At 34.0% G+C, this 19,227-nt stretch overlaps 1 protein-coding gene across 9 annotated transcripts in view; it reads right to left on the bottom strand.

The window, feature by feature from the left end:
• Wnk1 (WNK lysine deficient protein kinase 1) overlaps positions 1 to 19,227 on the bottom strand; it is a 134,615-nt gene that overhangs the window by 78,248 nt on the left and 37,140 nt on the right. The window lies entirely within an intron of this gene.

The following is a 19,227-nucleotide window of genomic DNA, read 5'->3' as shown; positions in this document are numbered from 1 at the left end:
AAAAATCAAAAAACAAAACAGAATGTAGTTTAAAATGATAAAACAAACACATGTCACAGAGTTAAATGCTAAGTATGTACTAAATCTTGATCAACAGCATTAAAATAAAACAGAAACACTAATATTACTAATAACAGTTATTAGTCTGTCTTAACAGTAAGAGAACAACTGGGCAGGGCGATGCAGGCCTATAAAGCCACCGGCCTCATAGTAGGCTGAGGCAGGAGAATCAGGCAGCCTCAACAATTTAGCAATGCCCTCAGCAACTTAGACCCTGTTTCTAAATGAAAATACAAAGAAGGGTTGGGAAAGTGGCTCACTGGTTAAGTGCCTCTAGGTTCAATCAGGTTAAGGTGTGCTTAAGAAAATTTTGGATTATAAAGTCATGCTTGAGATTATTTTAGTGTCTCTACTGTTAATTTGTGCCTCGGACACAATCTCATCTTATAAGGTACAGTTAACTTTTAATTTTCAAAATTGGTTGTCAATTGCTAGAGACAATCAATTTAATGACATGGAGGGGTGTAGGTTTTAGAGACAGATTCAAATAAAAATTACAGTTCTATCTTTGCATTAATTAGAATTTTCTTTATGAATATATAACATCACTCACAGAATTATTGTGAAACTTACGGAAACTCACAGGTATGCTTTCATCAGATGTTTAAAGTACCTGATACTTCACAGGAATAATTTCTTAGATAAAGTAGGAGAAAATCACATTTAATTTATTTGTCCCTTGACAAACTAAATTGTTCTGAGAATTAAAATTGAAACTCTGTCTTAGCATACATAAAATAATGTCTGTTGTATTGTTAAATAATCCAACATTATAGATTTAGCTTAAAGACCCCTCTGTGAGTAGCTTGCCCTCCTTATTCCTACTCTTTACCCTTGTATTACCACTATCCTGAATTAAGCCATCTGGGGTTTTATATATCATATGAAACACCTGAATATATCATAATTTGTGTAATCACTGAGGAATCTTATTTGTTGCTAATACTGCAACAATGTTGCAACATTAATTTTCTTGAGCATGTATATATAACTGTCCATAGAATATGTTTCTTTCTTTTCTTTTTCAGCTGTAGATAGACACAATACCTTTATTTTACTTATCTTTATGCAGTACTGAGGATCAAACCCAGGGCCTCGCACAAGCTAGGCAAGTGCTCTACTACTGAGCTACAACCCCAGGTCTTACAATAGTATTTCTTAATGTGTAGTCCACAGATTCATTTAAAGTAGGCTCATAAACTTGTATGAAAATAAATCTTTATTTTTTAATCTTGAATTAAAATTTAACATACCCTGTAATTACAAATGTAAACAACTAATGACATTCAGCATGACCTGTGAATTTTGTCAAACAGACCTAGATATTTTCATGTCACATAACAAATGGTTACAGATTGTTCAAAAATCATGCATTAATTTGTTCAAAAACCATTAATTTGAAATGATAGTTATTAGACTTACTACTGGATCTCACCATGCATTAAATGACTGCTGTGTCATAACTTTTTAAAAACTTTGATAACTTTTAATACAGTTTCCTTTGTAATCCTATATTTCTGCTGTCTGAATGGTTCATATTGAAATGCTAACCCCAAAGATGATAGGAGGGGCTTAGTGACCTCATCAAGAGCCCTTAAGGGAGCCAGTTAATCCCATAGCTCCTTTTGCCATGAGAGAGTGCAGCAAAAGGCAGCATCCAAAAGCAGAGACACACTGAACAGGCTGGTGCCTTGATCGTGAACTTCTTAGGCTCCAGAATGTAAGAAATAGACTTCCATTATTTACAAATTGACCCTATCCAAAGTATTTTATTACAGCAGCCTGAATGGACTAAAACATACTTCTGGTATGGAATACTCAACAACTTGATAGTATTAGGGATTAACTTTTTTGTCAATCTGATGAGTGTAAAATTATATCCTGCTGTCATTATTGAGCAATCTTGTTTTCTTTCCAAACTACTTAGGATTCCTCTTCTGTGAGCTGCCCACAGAAGACAAATTTCAAGTTTCTTTATCTGATTTGTAAAAGTTCTTCATTTATTCTGACACCAATCTTTTATTGGTTTTATGAATTACAAATATCTTTTCTCAATTTGTGGTTTGTATTTTCACCTTGCTTATTGATGTCTTTTGACTTGCAGACAGACTGAATTAAAGTTACATTAAAACATCTTTTACTATGTGGGAGGTGGGTTGTGTCATCAGTTCTAAACATTGAGGCCATGATTTTTCTTCTTTTCCTTTTTAAAATATCAGTTCGTTTTGTTTGCCATATTTGGGGGATCTACTTGTTGAGGAATCTATTTCACTAGGTAAAAGAGGGATTGGTTGTTACTTTTTCTATATCATCAACCAATCCCCCGACCCTGACCCAATGAACAATTCTTCGTCTCCTGGCCACCACCAGTTTCCCAAATTAAGTACAGTTTTATTTCTGGACTCTACATTCTATTTCAATGGTCTGTCTGTTCCGAGCTTTAAAATACTGTAGCCCTAGTAAGACAATTTCTGCTGTATCCTCTCCAATATAATCTTTGAAATTATCTTGGCTATTTTCCCATGAGGGAGAGTTAACTTTTAAAATATGGAAATTACAGTGTAAGTCAATTAAAACCACTGGAATATGCTGGGTACAGTGGTGTGTGCCTATAGTCCCAGTTATTAGGAAAGCCAAAGTGGGAGAATTGCTTCAGGAGTTCAAGATCAGTTTGGGCTTGTTTCATTGAGACACCATTGTCTCGATGAAATAAAAACAAACCCTATCAGAATATTATTAAGAGTTTTAACTTAAAGTATGTTACTTGGAATAATATAAAGACAGCATATTCTTTTATTGAACATTTTCCCCCAAGTAACACATATTAAACAATTTTACTGAGGTATAATTTGGATATCACAAAAAATAGCTATTCCAATTGCCCCACCCTCATATTATACATTCCCCCTAATATTTTAATACTACCTCATTATTCCTTAAGTAATCACTTTTTATAATTATCAATTAAACATTAAATGCTTACTTATATTTACCATATATCTTTGCTCACCATTCCATTTTATTCCTACTTCTTTTCTCTAAGTTCAGCTTTCTTTTTTTGAAATGAAATCTATTTCTCAAAATCCTATCAGTGAACATCCATTAGTAGAAGAATCCTAGTCATATGAAAAGTTTATTTCATTCTCATTCTTGAATGATAGTTAATATGGATGCAGAATTCTAGGCTGGTTTATTTTCTTTCAGCATTTTCAAGATATTGTTTAATGCTTATTCTGGTTTCTACCACAGTTGTTAGTATAAATGTCCTTAGTTGTAGGTTATGTTTACTCTCTGATGACTCCGTTTCTCTACTGTAACCTCTCCACCGTGCATCTAGTTTTATTTATATATAATGAACCTATTGAGCTTTTTAACCAAAGTTCTAAGTATTTATCTTTTTGAAAGTCTGGAAAATTCTCAATTATTATCTCTTTGAATATGCTTCACCCCTTTTTCCTTTCTCTTCTTTATAGGTGTGTGTGTGTGTGTAAGAGAGAGAGAGAGAGAATGAGAATGTGTGTGACCTTATCCCATCCTATCATTTAACTTCTCTCTTTAAGCTTTTCTTTCAGCTACTTTGACAATGTTCTCAGATCTGCCTCCTTATCCACTAATTTCGGTTATTATACTTAACCTGCATATTACCTCTTCCCTATTATTATTATTATTTTTTAAAAATATTTTTTAGTTGTTAATGGATCTTTTATTTATTTATTTATATGTGGTGCTGAAGATCAAATCCAGGCCTCACACATACCAGGGAAGTGCTCAACCAGTGAGCCATAACTCTAGCCCCTCCTATTATTATTAATTAAACTTCAAAGGCAGGAGGGGTGCAAAGGATATATGGCAGGGTCTCAGCCCCTGCTCCAGGAACAAGGGATAGATAATCATATGCCAGACACTTCCAACTGATCCTATATGTCTGTGAGGACTGGGGTATATATTTGGACATCCAAAAGAAAATAAAACATAGGGTCAAGCAGTTAGTCTGTCACTAAAAATATCTATGACAGGGATGGATTAAGGGAACTCAACCCACCACTCCTTTCCCTACTCTCCCCATTAGCATCAAAAGCAAAGTTAACAGAGAAAAAGGAAGGGAAAAAAAGGGGGCGGTGGGGGTGTGTGGACAGCAACAAAAAAGCCCCAAACTGAAAAGGGCTAGATACATTAAACCTTTCAGTAGGAGAGGAATTCTCTGGCCATCTCACAAGCTCCAAATGCCTAGGAGAGAGAGATTTGTACTTCCCTCACTCAGCAGTAACTCTACGTGCGGAATTTTCAATTAGTCGTGCTAATGAGTTGCAATGATCTCTTCCAACCTCCACTTTATTCCTGCTTTGTGAACAGACAAGTTTTTTCCCAGCATCCTCCTTGGAACTTTCTCTCTCTTTAGATCTTGCTCCATCTCAAAATACAACTGCAAGACTGACCTCCTCTCTCAAAGCTCCACAAAAACCCACTTTCACATCCTTTTATTACATTTATTCTAACTGTCCAGCAAAAGGCTGTGCCCTCTAACAACGAAAGTCACATTCCCTGCCCAATGAGACTGAGATTCTTAGCAGCACAGCTACTGCACCCTTGGTTATCCCTGAAATCATGTATTTCCCAAAGAAGAGATAGCCAAAGGACAAGTATCTGAAAGGCCAAATTATGGAGGAAAGTGGTAATTCTCAATTAGTATTTAATTTCAATGCATTTTTCATTTCATTATAAAATCAAGTATTCGCTACACTACCACTCCCAACAGCATCAATGTTTTAATTTAACTCTTTTGCTTTTTTTGTACCATGGATTGAACTCAGGGGCACTTGACCACTGAGCCACATCCCCAGCCCTATTTTGTATTTTATTTAGAGATAGGGCCTCACTGAGTTGCTAAGTGCCTCGCCATTGCTGAGGCTGGCTTTGAACCTGTGATCCTCCTGCCTCAACTCTTTTTAAAGATATTTAGCTTGCTGGCGAGTAGACATGGGTTTCACTATATTACTGAAGCTGTCTTGTAACACCTGGCTCACGTGATTCTCCTGCCTAAGCTTCTGTTAACTGAAATTACATGTATGCACAACTACACCTAGTTAAAATACAGAAGCTCGATTCAATGTCATTTTTGAGGTAACTAGGGATCTAATTTTGCCAAAGGTTTTGGCAGCTGACACTTTGATTCATGGTGGTTTCTTCATATAACTTACAATACTGAATGAGGGGGTTAGTTTAAACTGTGATTTGTCTGTTGGAATCCCATATATTCTCAGTTGTTGGTATATCCCTGTACACAGGCTCTGAACCTATTTATTTAGGTCTAGTGCCTCAGAGATATTATTTGTCCACCATAACTCCATCAATGAGTTTAAATTTGAATCTCACACATGTTGCATGTCCTTGGCTATGAATTCTCAGCATAAACTTTTTCAACTGACTCAGAAATTTTGTATTAGAGCTCTTTTCCCTGTCTCAGAAACTAAACTTTTCTCTGGTATGTTCTTTCATTAACGTTGTAACTCTTCAAGAACACTGACTTTATTAGATATCAGTTCCAATTTCTGCTTAGGCTCAAGATTTCACCTATCCTCAGACAGATACTAAAACCATGCCTCAGGGTCAACAAAATTGGCAATTATTGCTGTATTTTAGTGTCCATTTAAACTTTCCCTACTCTAACCTTTAGTTGTCAGTTTTTAAACTTTGGAGATTAATCTTACATTATTACAAGCTCAACTATGCATTTGAAAGGACAGTTTCTGTTGTTTCAATCAAAAATTTCAAAATATCTGATGTTTTGCAGTGTTTATTTTTTTTTAATCAGCTTGTCTGGTTTTCTATTTACTAACAAAGGGGATTTAAAAATCTTGTTTACCATATGTTCTTAAGTGTATCAATTTAAAGAAAATTTAGAAACAATAAAAATCTAGGTCACTTGTTGACCTAAACCTTCTGAAACTTTAGTATGGCTGAACCAACAAAATCTTAAAAGAAATTGTGAAAAGTTAATTCAATCAAATTAGATTAATAACTACATGAACTAAATGAATCATATTTTATCTACACTATGTGATATCTTAAAATTTTTAATATATAATCTCCCTATTTAATAGTCTTTTAAAGTAATCCTATCTTCAACAATATATAACATTCATTTTCATCTTAGCAATTACTATGCATATTTTCTAAATGTTTGCTTACATTTTAACAAATATGTGAATGCCCTGTATCACAAAACACAGGGTATGATGAAATCAGAAACAAGGCTCTTGCTATCTAGACCTTGCAATAAGAGGAAGAGTCGTGATCTTATTAAAGGGGGGAAATTTGGTGCATTGACAGTATACCCACAGAAAGACCCAACTCTGTGTTATGTGCCCAAGCTACTAGTTTCAACCATAGTAAGACCATTATCAGAAGGCCAACCTAAGGATTGAGTTCATAAACATGAAAAAATTCATAGTTCAATTTACATGTTTCTTTAAAAGCTTAAGACCATAAGAATCTGTTTAAAAAAAAAAAAAAGACCCTAACAGTGAGCTTGGAAATGTGCATTACAGACTGTAGGCAAAAGCACTCAAAACTCTAATGATGAGCTGTGAAAATTAAATCTGTTTATTTAAGTTTGCTTATTTACAACCCACAGTTTAGAACTATTGAAAAATATATACAGTAAGCCACTTGGAATCTTGGGAGCATACATTATACAAGATAATGTAGTATAGAACTGAACATTAAAACTTACTGGGAAGTTTAAGTCTGAATAATTTATACAGCTTTCGCAAAATCCTTATATAATTTAAAATAATACTGCAACTTCAATTGTGAAATGTTTTCTCTCAACCGGAATGTAACTTTAGCCAGAAATTATCACTAGATATAAAATAAAGGGTAGCACAAACATTCTACATTGTTACTTATAATTTAAAGTCTATGTCAAGGTTGTTTCTGTTTCATACCTACATTTCCACGTTTTCAAAAATGTTTTAAAGTATGTAAAGCTTGTAAATTCTTTCTGCTGAAAACTTAAAAGTAATTACTTAAAAGTAACTTAATTTAGTTTTTCTCAACTGCCCTATCCTTTCTTAAGCTATCCCCTTTCCTGCTGGATCCCTGTAATAATCATCTTATACTAATTTTTTCTACACATTGTACCCTTGTACAGTCTGTTTTCCACATTGTATGGATGCAGGAATATTTTTAACACCCATGCAATCAATCCTACAATATGCCTATTAATTCTTAGAAATACAATTTTGCATATTCTAAACAATTCTGGAAGCAGAATATGTCACACAGTTGGAGTTCTAACTTTGTAAACTTGTTTAAAACCTGAAATATCTTTCTACAGACTTTAGGATAAAGTTGCAAATCCCTGTGATCAAGAGGCACTTCTCCAACCCTTTAGCCTAATTTCTTGCTACACTACTTTTTCCATTCTCCAACAAGTCATGCTCCTTCCCATCTCAGGTTTTCATGTATGCTCTTCCTGCTATATATATGCTATCAACATTTTCTATTTAGTTAATTCCCAGTCCTTCAATTCAACCCTATCACTATCATTTCCTTGATGATATCTTCCCTCACAGCCCTTTAATCTAGGGTTCAATCATTCCCACCCTACCCCCTTTATGTTTTTGTATAAACTATGTATAGTACATGCCTCTTTCATATAGCATGTAATCCCACAAGCAACATATACTGAATTTTATCCCCAAAGAATAAGCCTTCGGAGGCTTGTGCTCATGAAAAGGAAGTGACAAAATGGCTTTGCATTCTATCTTTAGCATCTGATAACCTAGCATAGTGGCTTGTTCAATATCTATTTATTGAATGAATTTATGGATGCAATTCCTCTCTGCCCCCTCTGCCAAAAAAATGTGTGCGCAGGCAGGCAGTTTATATGCTCAGGTGTTATACCTTAACAAGCAGTTAGCATTTCCCCGGGGATAAAAGAAATGCCAATGACTTACAAGAAAGGTAAGAATTGGGAACTGGACCTCTGAGTCTCAAATACAATCCAAGCACAATGACCAATTTGCAAAGGTCAAAATTAGCATTATTTTGATTCTTAAAAATAACTTGTAAAAGCTCATCATGATAAAGCTGCAAAAAAGTTATTTACAGCACAACTTTAAAAAAAAAAAAGAAAGAAAGGAGGAAAGGTGGAAACAGTAATATTTCTTCCTCCTCAAAAATCTACAACTGGGGGCTGGAGTGGTAGTAGCTCAGTTGGAGAGCGCTCGCCTAGCAGCACGTGTGAGGCCCTGGGTTAAATCCTCAGCACCACATAAAAACAAATGAATAAAGATATTATGCCAACTACAACTAAAAAATAAATAAAACCTACAAATGGGCTGGGGTGGGACTCAGTGGTAGAGCACTTGCTTAGCATGCATGAGGCACTGGGTTTGATTCTCAGCAACACATTAAAAAAATAAATAAATAAAGACATTGTGTCCTTCTGCAATTATTAAAAAAAAAAAAAAAAAAAAAACCTACACCTACAATTTCCCTTGAGAATACTAGATTACTGAATCTCTAATTTTGCCATGAAGCCACCTAAGATGCTATTTTATGATTTATTAAAAGTTTTTTTATCCTTTTTGCAAATTGTTTTTTTAATATTTATTTTTTAGTTGTAGTTGGACACAATACCTTTACTTTATTTTTTTGTGGGCTGAGGTCGAACCCAGGGCCTCGCAGGTGCTAGGCAAGTGCTCTACCGCTAAGCCACAACCCCAGCCCGCAAATTGTTTATTTTAAGGGTTCTAATAACCTGGATTAAATCTGTTATTGTAGTTTGTTTTTGTTGTTGTTTTGTGGTGCTGGGGATTAAACCAAGGGGCCTTGTACATGCAAGGTAGAACACTACCACTGAGCTATACCCCAGTCTGAAATGTTTAAGATCAGAAATATAGGTACATGAGAAAAGATTATCACTAAGAGGAGGAAAAATCCAACCAAATAATTTGGAGCTTAATAATTTGTCAATTTGTTTTACCTACAATCAAGTTATCTCAGAGAAGTACAGTATTTTACTTTTATAAGACTTTTTTTAATAACAAAATATACATTAAATCTAGCAGAAGCATACAGATCAATACAAATGGGTTTTTAAAAATTAATAGTTGCCAAGTGTTTCCTATTTACTAACTGGTTGCTTCACTTCATTTAATTCTTTTAAAAAGGGGAGGAGGGGTGGAGAAAGATAGAAAGTAAAGAGAAAAAAAAGTCCTGTGATGCCAGGCACAGTAGCAGACACATGCTTCTCATCCCAGGGACTTGGAAGGCTGAAGCAGAGGACGGACCCCACATTTAAGGCCAGCTTGAGCAATTTACCAAGATCATGCCTCAAAATAAAAAGGGCTGAGGATGTAGGTCAGTGGCAAAGCACCCTTGAGATCAATCCCCAGAACCCAAACCAAATAAACCCTGTTGAGTTATTTTACAGATTAAGACACTCAGAAAAATTTAATATCTCCCTGAAATTCAAATACAAAAAAAAAAAAAGAATTGGTTCAAACCTCAGGTTCCATTCATTATACTACACAAATGTGTTTTTAAAAAATTGGAAAGCTTCTGAAATTATTTTCTTCTCCAAAGATCTATGGTGGTATTTCTATTAACTGGAGATTTTTGAAATGGACTAGGTACTAGAACTAACTATATCTGAATGTAAAATAATAGGAACTTATATTATTTAAATATTAGCAGCCATCAATCAAATTATTGTGAAGACAATGATAAAATATTTAGAAAGAGTAGCAATAAACCATCAAATGAGATTAAGAACTGATTGGCCAGCATTACTTTTTTAAAACCTTCTTTCTAGTATTATCAGACTGGATATTCCTGGGTCCTTAATACACTATCCCAACTGTAGAATTCATTACCTTTAGTATAAACTAGAGCTGACAGCTATCCTACCCATTCATTCTTTCCACCTATATTAAATTGTTTTGACAAGCTAAATGAACAAAACCAAGCATCACTGTCACATGAGCTCCCATAATAACAAGCACAGTTCCAGACTGCTGGTAGGGCAGGGAGCCAGGCAACAACTGAAACAATTGTTCATCTTGGTGCCACCCAAGTAACAGCACTCAGAAGATTATTTGCTGATGTAATTTCTTGAGTGAGAAACATAATGCTAATGTTTAAAGCAACTTGCAGAAATCTTCATTCCCTTGTTTTAAAGAAATTGTTTCATTTTAAAATCCCCTTACAGACATTTTCTCCTTACCTTCATATTCCAGTATTTTTTAAAGTATAACTCCTGTCTTTTTGCATGCCCTATTTTATATGTAGCAGAGACAAGCCTTCTAAACCAATTTTGATGGTGAAGAAGGGAGATTGGTTTTCATTAAACTTCAAGTTTTCACTTTTTGAGCTAATAACTATACCCCCCCCCCCAAAAAAAATCCGGTTCCCCAAATATGTACTAACTTCTATAGTATTTTATTTTTAGCAATATTCAAAATTTTACTGCTAAATTAAGACCACATATGACAAGTCTACATATCAAAAATATGGGTGGAGAAGTGTCTGGAGTTCCTTGATTAAAATATTTTAGGTCAATATTGGAGCCCTCCTTCCTTATCACTTTCTGCACCACACTGACTTTGCAAGACCTGAGCATCTAGTCTTAGTTATTTATTTATTTATAACTAATACTAACTGATAGAGAAATAGGATAGAGAAATAAAAATTCATCTTCAGGAAGAGAAACTGCTTCCCAATGTAATATGGATTTCAGCTTACCATTTGCAGGGGAAAATTTTTTTAATTATTTTGTTATTTTTTAAAAAATGAATAAGTCTGGCATATTTCTCTCTCACAGGCCTACATGATACAACAACAATTCAAAGATAACAAAAATATAAGTTATAGGTCATTTACTCTTTTTTTAGAGAGAGAGAGAGAATTTTTAATATTTATTTTTAGTTTTCGGCAGACACAACATCTTTGTTTTTATGTGGTGCTGAGGATAGAACCCAGGCCGCACGCATGCCAGGAGAGCACCGCTTTAGCCACATCCCCAGCCCACGTCATTTATTCTTAAAAAACTTCAGAATCATTATAGAGACTAAAGGCCTAGAAAGTTGGGAGAATAACTACTAGAAGCAAAATAATGATTCTCATGCAAAAACTCTATTCAAAACAAAAAAAGACTAACATGGTTTTAAAGCTGTTTTGAAATACAATATGAAAATTTTCTCTGGGTATGTATTTATTTGTAGCCAGATCTACAGATTAAATTCCTGGAGGAGATTTCTTTATGACCATCCCATCTGGTACTCTTTTTCTTTTTTAAATTTTTTTTTTAGTTGATGACAGACATTTTAAAAAAAAATTTATTTATCTGTGGTGTTGAGAATCTATCCCCAGTACCTCATAAATGCTAGGCAAGTGCTCTACCACTGAGCTCCAACTCCAGCCCCAATCTGGTATTCTCAGAACTGAAACTGGATCTATCCCATTGAAAGTTACATTAGTTGACTAATTATTAATTTTTCTCAATAGTTAAATACACACACACACACTTATATAAAATGGGGGGGGGGGAGTCAACAGGATACCGTGTCTCTTGCTCCTTAAGGAGTCTTCCAAGAATTATTCTGAAATAGTTCAAGTTTCAGGGAAACAAACAATAAGTCTCCAAAATAGTAAAGAATCTGGTTTTACTAACTTCTCCATCAGTTCCTTCTTTCCCAGTATGGCTGTTCTATATTGCACTTCATATATTTACAGAAAAGTTTTCATTTCAAAGCAATAAGAAGAAAAATAGACTCACAAGAAAGATGGGAGTACTTTCTCAAACCAGATGTGTAGTAATTTGTAGGTCCTATTCATTAAGCACCCTTCACTTAATCCCTAACCTAAATCCAGATTACAAAACTGTAAATTCGAGGCCTTAGATTATCTTTGCTTGTTGGGGCACAAAAACCACACAGAATTCTATAATATTTAGAACTTGGCATATATAAAAACCCTTAGATTAATGCTAAAAATACAACAGATACATATAACAGATGAACCACAAAAAGAAGGGAAACATTTCTTATCATAAAATGGCAAACTACTTTCACTAAATGATTTATATAGCATAACTCTTATATATAAATGACTCTTATATAGCAAAACTCGGAACAATACCTATCCATTTACATAAATTTGAAGTTGTTTTCTAGAAACTGATTATATATCAATTTGAATGTGAAGGCAACTAACTAAAAAGAGGTAAACTTCAACTATTCCAGGTAGGGTCTTATGCAGTACTGAAACAGTCTAAGAAGGGGAAAAGAAGAGAAGATGAATATGTATAAGGACAAAGATTGAAAAATTCTTTCTCATTATATAGGAAAGAAACTTTATGCTTCAGAGATAACAGCAGATGGGGAAAAACAGTTTCCAAAGTTTTTCTGAATGGCTGCTAGAGAGAACGCCAACAAAACCCAAACTAAAAAACTCAAATGAAATAATCAGCACTGCAACTTAGTGGGTCACCTTGCAGGAAACTGCCACTACAGCAGAGAAAATGTGGTGATGTGCATTACAAAGACAATAAAATAAGCATCTCCAAGAATTGACTGAACCTGATATCCAAAACTTGTTTCATTTTGTTCAGAAAAGAAATCAAGAAAATAAGTCTAGTATATGAAAACACAGTGTGTTAGGTTTCAATATACATGACAATTTATTCACTTACAGAAATAAGGACAAAAGAGGGAGAACTCCTAAGTTCAACACTCACAGTTCATATTAACTTTATTTTTATTTATTTTTGTGGTACTGGGCATTGAACCCAGGGGTGCTCTACCACTGAGCTATATCCCTAGCACTTTTTATTTTTTTGAGATAAGGTCTTGTTAAGTTGTAAAGAATGGGCTTGAACTTGGGCTCCTCCTGCCTCAGTCTCCCACAGAGCCGCTTATTTAACTTGATATACTGAATTTAAGTATTACTTTTTCTAGGATCCTCTTTTTATCAGCTCAATCTTAACCACTAATATTTCAGATTTATAAGGAGACCCAGCACAGAAAGCATTAAGATTTGAAGAGTCATCAATAACAAAAACAGAAAACTCAATTTGACAACAAATGTAACCTACCCTAACGAAAGTTTTATATTGATACAAACACTTGATATCTTCATGCCTGGCAAGGTCTGACTTTTTAATGTAATGTTTGACTAATTATGGAATTCAATTTAATATTTCTAAATGTCTATTGGACATTCTAAAACCAAAGACTCCAACCTTCCACAAATCAAAACAAAAAGTTTCTTCCACAAATCAGCTTATCTACTTCAATTTCCCTATTTCGATTTGTCTTCCCAGGCAGTCTCTATAATTCCATTATCCCCCACATCTCATCATACCTAATGTTGCAAACTAGTAAAAGTTACAATTCCTTCACTTCAAAACACTACCTGATTAGTCTTTTTTCACATTTCAATCTACTCCTTAGATGCAGAATACTATTTTTATCACATCAAGTCCCATGCTCAAAAACAGTGAATGTGGAATTAACCAAGAAAACTTGTTAAACCAGGATTCTAGGTTACTACCCTGATCTAAGTGAAGCAATCTCCAGGAAAGGAATTTTCTATAATCAGCAAGTTTGGGAAACACTCTAAACATCAAATTCAAATTCCAGAGCCATACAAGATACTACCTTCTTTTTCAACTTTTTCCAAAACAACCTACCAGACAAGAGCAACTCCTGTATTTTCACCTGAATGATCATTTCTTCTTTTGTATTCCTTTGTCTAAAGTAACTGCCATGAGTCATAATTTCCTTTCCTGTAAAATGGAAAGACCATCTTTCTTGACTAGCTAAGAATTATTTTAAGGATTCAACATATTGCATGTAAGTATACTTTAAAAACTGTGAAAAGAATTACACAAATTATAAACATTATTTTATGGCAGCTACTTCATTTACAGTGATTTGCAGTTATTTATTCTCCTATATACCCCTGAACACACTTCACACTTGGTCATTTTTACCATGGAGTGAAACAGGCTCTTGAAGAAGTCATCAGAAGTTAGAATTTTCTTAATTTGGTACTATGAACTTATCAGGGATGGCTAAAACAATTTGGTTTCCTAATTTAGACAATAAATTAAAAATTAATATATGTACATTCCAGCTCACTAGGTAGAGCTTTTTATTGAATCACTTTAGAAAAATGATACTCTGGTGATTTATTAATTCAACATATTAACTTTGTAAATAAATTAATTTTAGCTGCAGACATATGGACCTGTCCTAATGTTAACAAATTTTCCTAATGAATTTCTTCAATAGTTAAAAGATATCTTTTAACTAAGAAAGATATGCTTATAAGACTAGTAATAAAGGAAGACTGTAATAATTTGGTTTAGACTATCAAAAACATTAATTTGACTTTCACAGGTTTTAATCTGCATTTAATTTGAAAATTGGTTTGATTTTATAGTTACTCAAAACAACAGTAGTTTTGATTTTTCATTACAAATATAAAGAATAAAAAAGTGTTGGCAAGTATGTGGACATACTGGAACTGCTTAGGTTGTAAAATGTTATAGCTGATATGGAAAATAATAAGATGGTTCCTCAAAAAGTTAAGCACAGAACCAGGCATGGTGGTGCACACTTGTAATTACAGTGACTCAGGAAGCCGAGGCAGAAACATAGCAAGTTTGAGGTCAACATCAGAAACTTCAGTGAAAGCCTGTCTAAAAATAAAAAAGAATTGGGGATATGGCTTGACACCCCTAGGTTCAATCCCCAGTACCAAAAAATTAAAAACCAAATTTTTTTAAAAAATTAAGCAAGCAATTAACATGATCCAGCAATTTTCAATTCTAAGTATATACACAAAGAACAGAAAATTAAGCAACTCAAAAAGATATCAATTGTGGTTTGGATATAAGGCATCCCATCAAAACTCCTGTGTCAATGCAGGAATATTCAGGAGAAGTGACTGGATTATGAAAGCTGTAATCCAACTGGTCCATCCTTGTCTGAATGGAGTAACTAGGTGGTGACTGTAGGCAGTTGAGGCTGGACTAGTACAAGTGGGTCTGTGCTGGTGTGCCTATGGAGTTTTTAGTTCATCCCAGCACCTTAACTATGGGTATGTGTACTCTCTGCTTCCTAGACACCATGAGTGGAGCTCTGTGCTTTTGACATATAAGCCCAGAGAAATTAAGTCAGCACTATGGACTGAACCTCCAAAACTGTAAGCTATATTTTGTCAAATATTGTGGTCAAAGCAATGAAAAGCTAACAAAATGTCCCAAATATCAATGTTCAAGGTAACATTCTCAATGGCCAAAGAAAAACAACCCAAGAAACATGAAAGGCGGGGGGACACATGCACACACAAAGTATGCACAATGGAATATTATTTAACTTTAAAAATGAAATTCTAACACAATACTACAACACAGATTTTAAAGACATTACGCAAAGTGAAATAAGCCAAACAAGACATATGCTAACTTAAATAAGCCACACGTGAAGAAACAAATACTATGATTCTACTTGTATGAATTACCTATAATAGACAAAACTGATGGAAACATTAAAATAGAAGGTTACCACGGGCTAGGGTCAGAGGACAATAGGGAATTAAGTGTTTAATAAATAGGTTCAGTTTGGGATGAATCTTAGATATGGCTCTGGATATGGATGGGGTTAACTTTTACAATAATGTGGAGGTAATTTTTGCCACTGAATTGGGTACTTAAAAAGATTTCAAATGTGAATTTATCTCCTGTATATTTTGCTACCAAGGAGGGGGGCACTAAACATTGCTTGATTTTGAGGAGCCTTGCTCTTGACACTTAAGGCATGAAATGAAACACAAAATTCACAAAAGGAGAGTGAGAGGACTGGGATACTACTAGGGAGAAGCATACTGAGAACTTCAAAGGAATAGTGTTCTATTCCTTATACTAGGTAAGTACTTGATAATCTTTATATATATTCTTTTACAGTTAAGAGAAAGACAATGTTTACTGGTCTTTTAAAATCAACCCCTTAAATAAGAGAAAAGTTAAAATTTTTCATATTTTTTATTTGCAAGGCAAGTAAGTAATTCTTCCTTACAGTGACCCCTTGACAAATATAACTAGAAACTAAGATCATTTGTATTAATATCGTTACAACTTAATCCAATTATTTTACCCAATTGATTGGTTTAACATCTTTTAAAAAATCACTATTATGATCAATGGCGGGGCTGGGACTGTAGCTCAGTGGTAGAGCACTTGCCTTGCATGTGTGAGGTACTGGGTTTGATCCTCAGCACCACATAAAAATAAATAAATAAATAAAGATATTGTACCAACTACAACTAAAAAAAATTTTTTTAAATGATCAATGGGAATACAGGGGAAATTATTTAAATTTATATAACTATTTCGAGTATATAGAAATGCAGAATATAAAAATATCTATATGTTCACCTACTATCTTTGTCACTTCTTAATGTTTTGCCACTTTGCCTCAGATTATTTTCTGTGAAATAATACAGCAGTCCCCCTGTTGTCCATCGTTATGCTTTCCAGTTTCAAGTTGCCACACAGTCCAAAAATATTAAATGGAAAATTCCAAAAATGAACAATTCATATAAGTTTTCAATTATGTAGTGTTCTGAGTACTGTGAGCTACTCAGAATTGTCCCACTCTATCTTGCTTAAGACGTGAATCATCTTTTTGTCCCAAGAATCTCCTAACAGCCTGTTAAGTTATTTGGTCATTTTCTTGATTATCAGACTTCATCTTGATTTTCGGAATTGACTGTTCCAGTGTTTATCTTCGAATAACCTTTAGTTCTACTTAATAATGGCTCCAAGTGCAAATGTACTGAAGATGAAGTTCAGATATGCCAAGAAAAGCAAAAAGCTTTCTTTAAGTGAAAAGGTAAAAGTGTATCATAGATACAACTTTACACCCATTCGATGGATAATTAACAGACAAAAAAGGGAAAGGCTAATCAACAGGTACTAAATTACAATTAGAAGTGTAAATGAAGTTCTAGAGTACTATTGTACATTAGGGTGGCTACCAGTAACAATAATATGCTGTACAATTCTAAAAGGTAGAAGAAAATATTTTGAAAGTCTTTACCATAAAAAAATGAAAAATGTTTGAGACATATGTTTGACCTAACTTAAACATATTACATGGTACCCGATCAATGTATAATTTTCTACTTTTATGTCATCACTTTAAAAATAAATATCACATAAAAATGTTGGGGAAAAATAAATAGATCATAGGGACTGGGGTTGTGGCTCAGAGGTAAAGCACTTGCCTAGCATGCATCAGGCACTAGGTTCGATTCCTGGCAACACGTAAAAATAAAATAAAATAAAGGTACTGTGCCCATCTACAACTAAAAAAAATTTTAAAACAATAAATAAACAGATCGTGAAGTTTCATTCATTGCTGTTTGGACTGATGCACCCATTTTTAAAAAGGTTCAATTCAATACAAGTTACTGTATGACCCAGCAATCCACTCTTAAGAATTTGCCAAGTGCTGGGGTTGTGGCTCAGTGGTAGAGTGCTCACTTAGCACATGTGACACCCTGGGTTCGATCCTCAGCACCACATAAAAATAAATAAATAAATAAATAAATAAAGGTATTATGTCCATCTACAACTAAAAAATAAATACTAAAAAAAAAGAATTTAAAAAAATAAAAAATAAAAAAATAAAAAAAAAGAATTTGCCAAAAATAAAAATATGTGTTCCCAAAAAAGGTAATGATCTCAAACAAATCATTTAATTTTCCTGGACTTTTACATCTTTGTATCAGTTCCAAAAAAAGAAAAGGAAGGAGGCAGAAATAGAGGGAAGGGGGAATTAAGATGGAAGGAAATTAAGAAATGGAAAGAGAAAAAACACTAAGCAAAATAAACATTGAGGCTGTAAACTCACTATCTCCCAGAATTTAAACAAAACAAAACAAAAAAAACAAAAAACTCTAGCATAAGAGACATTAGAACATTTTTGTTTTTTTAAACAGTGACCAGAAGTGATTTATGTTCCTTTTTTAAAAGTCCATCTCTCTCTCTCTCTCTCTCTCTCTCTCTCTCTCTCTCTCTCTCACACACACACACACACACACACACACACACACACACACACGGTCAAGACAGATTCCTAGGGAAATGTGTTAAGAATGGTTACTATTCTTAAAAAAAAAAAAAAAAAAAAGGCAACGGTGCCCACAATAACAATAACAATATCTTAGGAGGATAAGCAAAAAAAAAAAAAGATCTTTCTTTCTACTAAATATCCCCTTGTCTACAAAACTCAGCTTAGAAATCACTTTATCCAAAGTTCATTCCTGCTCCTCTTCTATGTTCTCAAAACATCAAGGCTGTGTTAAATACCCTATCTCCCCATCTCTCAAGATTGAATTATGTAGTAGGTACTGTCAATTATCTACCATTTTTTTCCAAAGCCCATTCTTGCTAACAAAAATCCCTACTTGGCACCCATCCTATTCTAGAGGGAAGGCTGGCCCCATCTCTTGTCAAGAGAATGAATTATGATCATCCTAAATCAATTATGGTGGTCCTGAAGATTCCAGTACTTGATTTAGGCAGGGACATGTGACCATAATTCTGGCCAATGAGCTAAAACATTTTGAAAGAAATTTCTTCTGCTAAGTGCTCTCTAGGGTACACACGAACAGTTAGGACCCAAACCATGAGGGACATTAATCTGAAATGCATGCTGTAAACAAATAAAAAAATTAAAATAAAAAAGCAGTAAATCGGGGGAAAAATGAAATACATGCTGAGAATGGCAGAGAGATCTTTGATGACATAACTGAATCAATCTATCAATCAATCTACCTGGAATGTCCAACTTCTCTCGAAGGATTATAAAAACTCTGTGCAACTCTTGTGTTCTTTCAAAAAATGCTTCTGTAATAGGACTTCTTCCACTTCATTATTTATTTTTGTTATACCTTTATTTTATTTATTTATTTTATGTGGTGCTGAGGACTGAAAGCAAGAGAATGGCTTCTTGATCTTTGTAGAATCTAAGTGGAGAGTATATCATCAATAAGTACCTGTTCTTGAATAACTGTGCTAATGTATGTGTATAAAAAGAGAAGAGATTAGGCTAAAAGTGATATTTGACTAACAAACTGACGAGGCTA

This window comes from Marmota monax, unplaced genomic scaffold, assembly GCF_021218885.2.
Source record: "Marmota monax isolate L192 unplaced genomic scaffold, Marmota_monax_Labrador192_F-V1.1 WCK01_AAM20220418_F8-fsc00163, whole genome shotgun sequence".
In the NCBI taxonomy this organism is placed as follows: domain Eukaryota; kingdom Metazoa; phylum Chordata; class Mammalia; order Rodentia; family Sciuridae; genus Marmota; species Marmota monax.
This window is presented reverse-complemented; position numbering and strand designations above follow the sequence as displayed.